This window comes from Triticum aestivum, chromosome 7D (assembly GCF_018294505.1).
Source record: "Triticum aestivum cultivar Chinese Spring chromosome 7D, IWGSC CS RefSeq v2.1, whole genome shotgun sequence".
Lineage (NCBI taxonomy): Eukaryota > Viridiplantae > Streptophyta > Magnoliopsida > Poales > Poaceae > Triticum > Triticum aestivum.
In genome coordinates this window covers 79969272-79978523 of record NC_057814.1, presented here as the reverse complement: position 1 = coordinate 79978523, position 9252 = coordinate 79969272, and the positions used below count along the sequence as shown (strand labels likewise).

At 49.0% G+C, this 9252-nt stretch overlaps 1 pseudogene; it reads right to left on the bottom strand.

Moving 5' to 3' along the window:
* Positions 1-7915: 7915 nt before the first annotated feature.
* LOC123170846 (cytosolic sulfotransferase 10-like) lies at positions 7916-8966 on the bottom strand (annotated as a pseudogene).
* Positions 8967-9252: the final 286 nt, after the last annotated feature.

Below are 9252 nucleotides of genomic sequence, written 5' to 3'. Positions count from 1 at the left end.
AGTGTCTGTTGGGTTGGCACGGATCGAGACTGGGATTTGTCACTCCGTATGACGGAGAGGTATCTCTGGGCCCACTCGGTAATGCATCATCATAATGAGCTCAATGTGACTAAGGTGTTAGTCACGGGATCATGCATTGCGGTACGAGTAAAGAGACTTGCCGGTAACGAGATTGAACAAGGTATTGGGATACCGACGATCGAATCTCGGGCAAGTAACATACCGATTGACAAAGGGAATTGTATACGGGATTGATTGAATCCTCGACCTCGTGGTTCATCCGATGAGATCATCGTGGAACATGTGGGAGCCAACATGGGTATCCAGATCCCGCTGTTGGTTATTGGCCGGAGAGGCGTCTCGGTCATGTCTGCATGTCTCCCGAACCCGTAGGGTCTACACACTTAAGGTTCGTGACGCTAGGGTTGTAGAGATATGAGTATGCGGAAACCCGAAAGTTGTTCGGAGTCCCGGATGAGATCCCGAACGTCACGAGGAGTTCCGGAATGGTCCGGAGGTGAAGAATTATATATAGGAAGTCCAGTTTCGGCCACCGGGAAAGTTTCGGGGGTTATCGGTATTGTACCGGGACCACCGGAAGGGTCCCGGGGGTCCACCGGGTGGGGCCACCTATCCCGGAGGGCCCCATGGGCTGAAGTGGGATGGGAACCAGCCCTTAGTGGGCTGGGGTGCCCCCATGGGCCTCCCCCCTGCGCCTAGGGTTGGAAACCCTAGGGTGGGGGGCGCCCCACTTGACTTGGGGGGTAAGTTACCCCCCTTGGCCGCCGCCCCCCCCCCATAGATGGGTCTTGGACGGCGCCCCCCCCCCCTCTCAGGGGGCCTATATAAAGGGGGGGAGGGAGGGCAGCAACATTACAGCCTTGGGTGCCTCCCTCCTCCCCTGCTACAGCCTCTCCCTCTCGCAGAAGCTCGGCGAAGCCCTGCCGAGATCCCGCTACATCCACCACCACGCCGTCGTGCTGCTGGATCTCCAGCAACCTCTCCTTCCCCCTTGCTGGATCAAGAAGGAGGAGATGTCGCTGCACCGTACGTGTGTTGAACGCGGAGGTGCCATCCGTTCGGCACTCGGTCATCGGTGATTTGGATCACGGCGAGTATGACTCCATCAACCTCGTTCATTGGAACGCTTCCGCTCGCGATCTACAAGGGTATGTAGATGCACTCCTTTCCCCTCGTTGCTAGTATACTCCATAGATGGATCTTGGTGAGCGTAGGAAAATTTTAAAATTCTGCTACGATCCCCAATAGAATATGCACAGTCAGATGTAGATGATGGCAGTCTTTCTCATGCTGGAAGAGGAGTTAGTGATTCAGAAAATGGGGATGAAATTGTGGACGGTGATTATGCTATATCTGATGGAGATGTAGATCTTCTAGAAGATCAAATAGAAGAGGTGGTAATAGATGTAAAAGGAAAGAAAGTTGTAGATATTGAAGCTTCTTCTGATGAGGAAGATCTTCAGATGCCAGACTCTGATGAGGATGAGTTGAAGCACAACTTCAAGATATTCAGGCCAGAAGATATGCATGATCCTGTGTTCAAAGTTGAACAGTTATTCCAGTCACCGGAGATGTTAAGGAAAACCATTAGGGAATACAGCTGCAAGAACAGAGTTGATATCCCACTTCCAATAAATGATAGGAAAAGAATTTCAGCCAGGTGTGAGAAAGGATGTTCATGGTACTTATGGGCATCTCATGACAGCAAGACCAAGTGCATGATGATCAAGAGAATGACCACTGAGCATACTTGCTGCAAGAAGTGGAAAGTGAGGTCTTTTACCTCTAGATTTCTATCAGAGAAGTATGTTGAACATTTCAGGGCTGATGATCACATGAATATGAGGAACTTCAGCAGGATTGTCCAAAAAGATTGGAACATGACACCCACCAGAAGCAAATTGCGGAGGGCCAGAAGATTAGCAATGAATGTTATACATGGAGATGAGGAACAACAATACAATCTGCTATGGGACTATGCAAATGAAGTTAGAAGATCTAATCCTGGTAGCACTTTTTTGTCTCACTTGATAATGAAGAGAGGTTTAAAAGGTGCTATTTCAGTCTTGATGCGTGTAAAAGAGGATTTTTGGAAGGATGTAGACATGTGATATGTCTTGATGGCTGTCATATCAAGACCAGGTATGGTGGTGTACTGCTGAGTGCCGTTGGCATGGACCCAAATGATTGTATCTATCCATTGGCCTTTGCTTATGTTGAAGTGGAAGACACCAACACATGGTCATGGTTTCTTAGGGCTGTGAAGCAGGACCTTGGAATTATAAACACTGATCCCTGGACACTGATGTCTGACAGACAAAAGGTAAATTCAGTTCAGTTACTATTCACTTTTAGTGTATTTTCAATTCAGTTACTATTCACTTTTAGTGTATTTTCAGTTTAGTTACTATTCACTTTCAGTTCAGTTATGTGTAGTTTCAGTTATAATTCAATGCACTTTGAGTAATTTTGCAATGCACTGTCAGTTAATTATGTGTAGTTTCAGTTAATTTCTAGTGTGCTTTCACCTACTTTTCAGTGCACTTTCACTTAATTTTCAATGCACTTTCACTTAATTTTTAGGGACTTATCAATGTAGTGGAAGCCTTGTTTCCTCACTCAAAGCACATGTTTTGTGTGAGGCACTTGTGGCAGAATTTCACAAGAGCTGGTCATAGAGGTGATGTGCTAAAAAAACAGCTGTGGAAGTGTGCTAGAAGCACAACTGTCACTAATTGGGAAGAGAGCATGGAGGAGATGAAGGCTTTGAGCAAGAGAGCTTATGATTGGCTATATGGTTTGGACCCCAACACTTGGGTGAGAGCATTTCAACCAGACCTTCTCAAGTGTGATATTCTGTTGAATAACAATTGTGAGGTCTTCAATAAGTAAGTGAGCTCATTGTCAATATTTCAATTGTCAATGTTTGCATTGCTATTGAGCTCATATGTGTAGTTATGCAATGCAGGTACATTCTAGAAGCAAGAGAGTTGCCAATCCTCTCTATGATAGACAGGATTAAGGCACAACTAACTACCAGGATGGTTACAAAAAATGAAGAGATGTTGGAGCTGGACATCTCCAATTTGCCCAAAGATTAAGAAAGACTAGACAAGAACACAGAATTAGCTAACACATGTTATGCTGAATTAGCTGGAGATGGCATATATTCTGTGGAGAACAAAGGGCACACATACATTGTTGAGATAAATGTGGGGAGCTGCAGCTGTAGAAGGTGGAATTTGACAGGAATACCATGTCCTCACTCAATAGCATGCTGCAGAAGAGAAAGAAAATCACCAATTGAGCTAGTGCACAAATGTTACTCCATTGAATCTTACCACAAGGCATACTCTCATTTTATTGTGCCTTGCAGAGATAGAAGAGAGTGGACAAAGATGAATGCATGTCCTATTGCACCACCTCTTTATGTGAAGAAGGTTGGAAATCCTGGTCATAATAGGAGGAGGGCTCCTGAAGAAGTTGCAGATGGGAGAGGTGGAACCAGAATGACAAGGCATGGTGTAGTTATCCACTGTGGGCACTGCAAACTACCTGGACACAATAGGAGTTCATGTTCTAATCTTAAAGCTGGCATACCACCATATGTTCCTCCCCAAAAGCAACATGTCAAGAGAAGGAGAAGGGCAGAACCAACTACTAAAGAAGATCAAGAGGCATGACCAAATGTTCAAGAACAGCAAGAGGAAGCACCAAATGCTCAGGAGGAGCAAGAGGCACAACATACACAGGATGAGCCTGTCACAACTCAGGTTTTTATGTTCTACTTCTATAAATCTTGATGCTTGTTCTTGTAATTTACTAGATGTACTTCAACCAGATGCTGAGCAGTTTTGTGTTCATTTCTGTAGGATATCAATGACCAAATTCCTCCATCTGTTGTGTATACTCATGATATGCTCCATGAAATGATTTTCCAGGTACTTACATGTTTCTGACTTTAACTTGTCTCATATTGTTCATTTCTGCTCAATAATGATATGCTTCAAGACATGACCATGTTTTCTTTGAATTATTTATTCAGAGACCTATGCCAAAGACAACTACTACTCCTAGGCCTTTGCCAGACAGCTCTTTTATTACTGCTGCTAGAGAAGCCCTTGGCACAGGGACAACAAGCACCTCAACAGCAGCAGGAGACCTTGCTATGAAGGCTGCAGCTATGAGAATTGCAAAAGAAAAGGTCTTTGCTGCACAGAGAGATGCAACATGAGAGCAAAGGTATGAGTCCCATGAGAAGCTAGCTGCTGATGTGCTTGCCAGGAGAGAAGCAGAGAAGGCAAAGAAAGAAGAAGAGAAGGCAAAGAAGAGAGCAGAAGCCTAGCAAAGAAGAAGAAGAGAAGGCAAAGAAGAGAGCAGAAGCACTAGCAAAGAGAGAAGAAGAGAAGGCAAAGAAAGCACAGAAAATGGCAGCAGAGATAGAAGAAAAGAGGAAAGCTGCAATTGCCAGGAGAGAAGCTCTTCTACAGCCAAAGCTTAGGGAGGCAGAGGAGAAGAAGGCTGCTGCACAAGCAAAGAGGGTTGCTTCTACTATGTCCAACAGAGCAAAAAAAAAACACAAGGTCAACATGTTTGATGAATTCAGATGAATGTTCATCCTATAGTCTTTAGTTCATTAAGTGTAGTGATCTTAAAAACTATGATCTTTATTTTGTTGCTCAACAAACTACTGGTGATCTTAATTTTGTTGCTTAGATGGAGCATTTAGTTGAACTTCATTCTACTCTTACCAAGTGGAGCATGGATGTCAACTTTGTAATGCTTCTGTATTGAATCTTGATATGTAGTGAAGCAAGTTGAACCTGACTATGCTAGTGATGAAGATGTTGATCCTTTTATGATGGTGTAGTTCATTATATGTAGTGATTCATCTTTCCTTATGTTGTTGTGTTGATAAAGATTGTGCAATTGTGTTGATAATGATGATGCAATTGTGTTGATCATGAAGGCATGAGTTCGATGCTCGACGAAAGTCGAGATGTGAGTTTGTTGGGGATGAAGGCATCGATGCTCGAAGGGAGTCAAGGCAGAAGTTTGTTGGGGATGAAGGCATCGATGCTCGAAGGGAGTCGAGACAGAAGTTTGTTGGGGATGAAGGCATCGATGCTCGAAGGGAGTCAAGACAGAAGTTTGTTTGGGATAAATTGCATCATTTGGTACATCCATATTCAGGGCACGACTTTGCTTGATGGCATTGATATTCATTCATCACTTGACAAATTACATCATAATTAACACAAAAATAACAATCTTATTAAATTCATTCATCATTTGATACATCCATATTCCCCAACAAACAAAGATCACATTTTTAACACTACAACTCCACACAACACAACAAGTGCAAATAGTAAAGCAACTACTGATTTCCTACTGCAACTACTGATCTTCTCATCTCTTTAATCTCTTCCTCTTGCACCAGAAGATGTCCAGGTTGTTGGCCATGCCCTTGCCCGGCGAGTTGGCCATGCCCCTGCCCTGCTTGATGCTCATGCCCACCCAAATGACCATATTTCACCAAATGCAGAACATATGAGAGCTCCCAATGCCAGAAATCACAACCACCTTTCTTTGGCTGTTCAAAAAAGCATATAAACCATGAACAAATTCAGACAACAACACAAATGCATTTGCAGAAGATGCCAGAAATCACTCACATTATGGTTCATGCATTTGTAGAAGAAGATGTTCGTTTGCGCCGTCTGCGAGAAGAATCGCCTCACAGTCTGACCGCAGTCAGGGCACTTGATTAGAGGGAGCACAAGAGCAGCCAAAATGGGTCCCAACCCATAGCAGCAACACCGCCACCTATCCCGGACGAGCTCGCGCTGGACATGGCCGTCGTCGACAAACTCGTAGAGGAGGACAAGCTCACGCTGGATATCTTGCGTGCCGGCTCCGGCTGCGTGTGGGAGTGGAGGCAGGTGGTGGAGTGGGGGCGGGGCAGCGAGCGAGGAGGTGAGGGTGGGCGCGGATGGCGACGACGCAACGGTGCAGGCAGCAACAGCGCGGCCCGGACGAGCTTGCGCTGGACATGGCCATCGTCGACAAGCTCGTAGCGGAGGACAAGCTCGCGTTGGATATCCTGCGTGCCGGCTTCGGCTGTGTGCGGGAGTGGAGGCAGGTGGTGGAGTGGGGGCGGGGCAGCGAGCGAGGAGGTGAGGGTGGGCGCGGATGGCGACGACGCAACGGTGCAGGCAGCGCCTCGGCCGCGACTTTCCAAGGATTTCTCAGATGTGGAATGGGGAACAAGCTAGGGATTTGATGGTGGGAGGGGAGAGGGGGAAGAGGAGGGGGTGTGATTGCAAAAATCGCATGCCAGCTGTGCAAATACGTACGTTTCGGGCGCAAGTGACCGTATGATGAGCAAACAACGTTAGCATAATGACCGTAATTTGCAGTTGCAGGAATACAGTGACCAAGGTGATTTTATACAGAGAGTACAGGTACCGTGGGTGTATTTTACTCGGCTCGGAAACACTGCATAATTCGCTCCTGGTTCACGCACTGCATGGCACGCACGCTTCTCTCCTTAAGTCCGAATCCACCTCAGCGACCTCCCGCTGGATATAAGCCTAGCTAGGGCCGCTGCCCGGCAACTCACAGCACCTTCCTTTGCCGATCGAGCCCTCCTGTCGTTCCTCCGCAACCATCAGCACGCCCGCTCTCATGGCGCACTGCTCGGCCTCGACGATGCACGACCAGATCCGTCGTGATCTCGAGCGCCGGAGGAAGGTCGTCGACGCGGCGAGGGAGAGAGTTGCAAGGAAGTCGTTTGCGCCGCAGTCGCCACGCCAATCGGCGCTGATCTCCTCCACGTCAACCGGCGCTGTCACCATGAACCGGGCCTACGCTACGAAGGAAGGGGTAGCAAACAAACGCTCTGCTCCGAAGCCGCCGCCGCGCCGACCCACGCTCATCCCGTTCGCCAGAATCGCCACAACCAATGCTGCCGGCAAGAAGATCGAGTACTTGGACCTGGGAGAAGCTCCGAAGAGGCCCCTTGTCCCGCGGAAGATGAGGACCCTGACCTCGTCCACCATGCTGATCCTCGAGAAGTCGTCTGCCTCTCCGTCAGCATGCCGATCCGCGCTGATCTCTTCCATCTCAACCGACCCTGCCGCCGTCAAGTTGGCAAACGCTACCAAGGAAGCGGTTGGAAAGAAACGCTCTGCTCCGCTGCCACGGCCGCACCGACCCGCGCTCGTCCTGCTCGCGACGACCAATGCTGCCGGCAAGAACATCGCTTACACGGAGCTGGGAGAAGCTAAGAGGAGATGCACTGCCCCGCGCCGCCGATCCTCGCTTATCCCGGCCGCGTCCACCCTGAAGGTTTCAAGCGAGATTAGCATCTGTGAACTGTGATGTAGTGTAGTAGGTTGCACCTGTGGCTATTCGTGATATCAGTACTGAACTAGTGAAAAATATTACAGTACAGTATTTTTCTTGTAATTTGGATCGGAGTAGTTGACTTTTAATGGCCGACAATTGTTTTCCTGCAGTTTGAGTTTCATTGATTGATGCCATCGCTGCAAAAACTGATTTGTCTATCCCTCACAAGAAAAAAAACACTGATTTGTCTGACTAAAGCTGATTCCCAATTCATTAGCAATAGCTGCCCTATTTGTTTCACCTCTATCTTTTTTTTGTCCGTCATCCAATATTCCGATGTATAAAACCAAAGGACTAGACACCCTTGTGTTTGCAGGAAGTTGTGTCTCTGACAAAAATGGGCCACGGGCTCCACGACGACATGCTTTATTATCGACTTACAGAAAATCAAGCACAGCGCACAAAGTTCTCAACATATATCAAGGGTACAATGTGTTTTCTTTACGCCAACATCATGCATGCATCCATGTCGCCGGCACATTCACGAGGACGACTCTGCGACGGCGAAGCTGAACCCCGAGCCTTGCAGTGCCTCCTCGATGATCTTATCCGGCTGCTTCGCCATCACCGGCGTGATGTGGTTGCTCCAGTCCCCAACCACACCCTACCTGAAGAAGGACTGGTGCGCCAGCTAGCAAACCATGCATGGCTGCCAATCTTGTTCACGGCCATGTTCTTCAGGCTCTCGAGGCTGCACAGCTCCACGATGGCATGCACCACTCCGTCGGCCTCCTCCTCGCGGGAGAAGGCGCACCGCATGAACTCCGCCAGTTTCTTCACGTTTCTCTCGGGGTCCCGGAGCATCTCCTCGTACCGGAGGAAGAGCACCTTCTCCGGCCGCCTCATGCTCTCCTCCAAGTAGCCCAGCACGTGGCGCCACTGCGGGCCGTTGACACATTTGCCGTCGCAGAACAGCTCGAATGCCTCCTCGAATGTGTGCCGCGGCGGCGCCGTCTGCTGCTTGTCCGTGTACTCGCCGGCTTGTGCTCGAGCAGCCGTGGCCGCCGCCTCCTTCTTGGTGAAGAACCACGAGGAAATGAATGCGTCCTTTGGGTCCGGCAGATGTACACGATCCAGCAGCCGGACTCCTCCGCCGTGATGCGCCGTGGTAGGAGAGAGTAGGGCAGGTGTGTGGCGAGTAAGCGCGGTGAAGGGAGCGCCGCCAACACGCGCGCCGCCTGCTCTACCGTCTTCCAGTGACCGCCCAAACTCCAGCTCCATGTCCGAACCACGTCGTGGGGGTTGCAACGGCGGCGCGGGTGGTGGAGGTCATGGGGCGAGTGGTCAGCCCGGTTGCGCGTGGCAAAGACGAGAGCCTTGAGCCAGGTGGTGCCGCACTTGGGGAAGCTGCCGAGGAGGACATACGACGGCCTTGTCTTGAAGACCGAGTGGACGGCTGGAACATCCTTGAGGAACTTCTCCACCAGCCAGAACCCACCATACCTCCTCAGACGGAACGGCGGGAACCGCGTCTCTAGGGGAAGCGAGGTGATCGCAAGCTCGGCAACGTCGCCTGCGGCAGAGGTAGCCATGGGAAGTCGGAGTAGTAAGCTTGGCTATAGGCTTGTAGCCTGCTGGCTTGCACACAGGTCCTTCTATAATATCGGAAGATGCGCTGATGCCATTATGAGGCGCCTCAATTTTAGTTCAGAAGTAGTCACTAGATTTGCAATCAAGTCGCCGGACCATGCGCCTTCAAAAAAAAATTGTTGCCGGACCATGCAACGTGTAGCACGAGTCCTTTGGAGTAAATTGCACAGAAGTACCACAATTGGGGCATTGGAAGCAGATTGGTACCAAGATTGGTAATTTTTACGT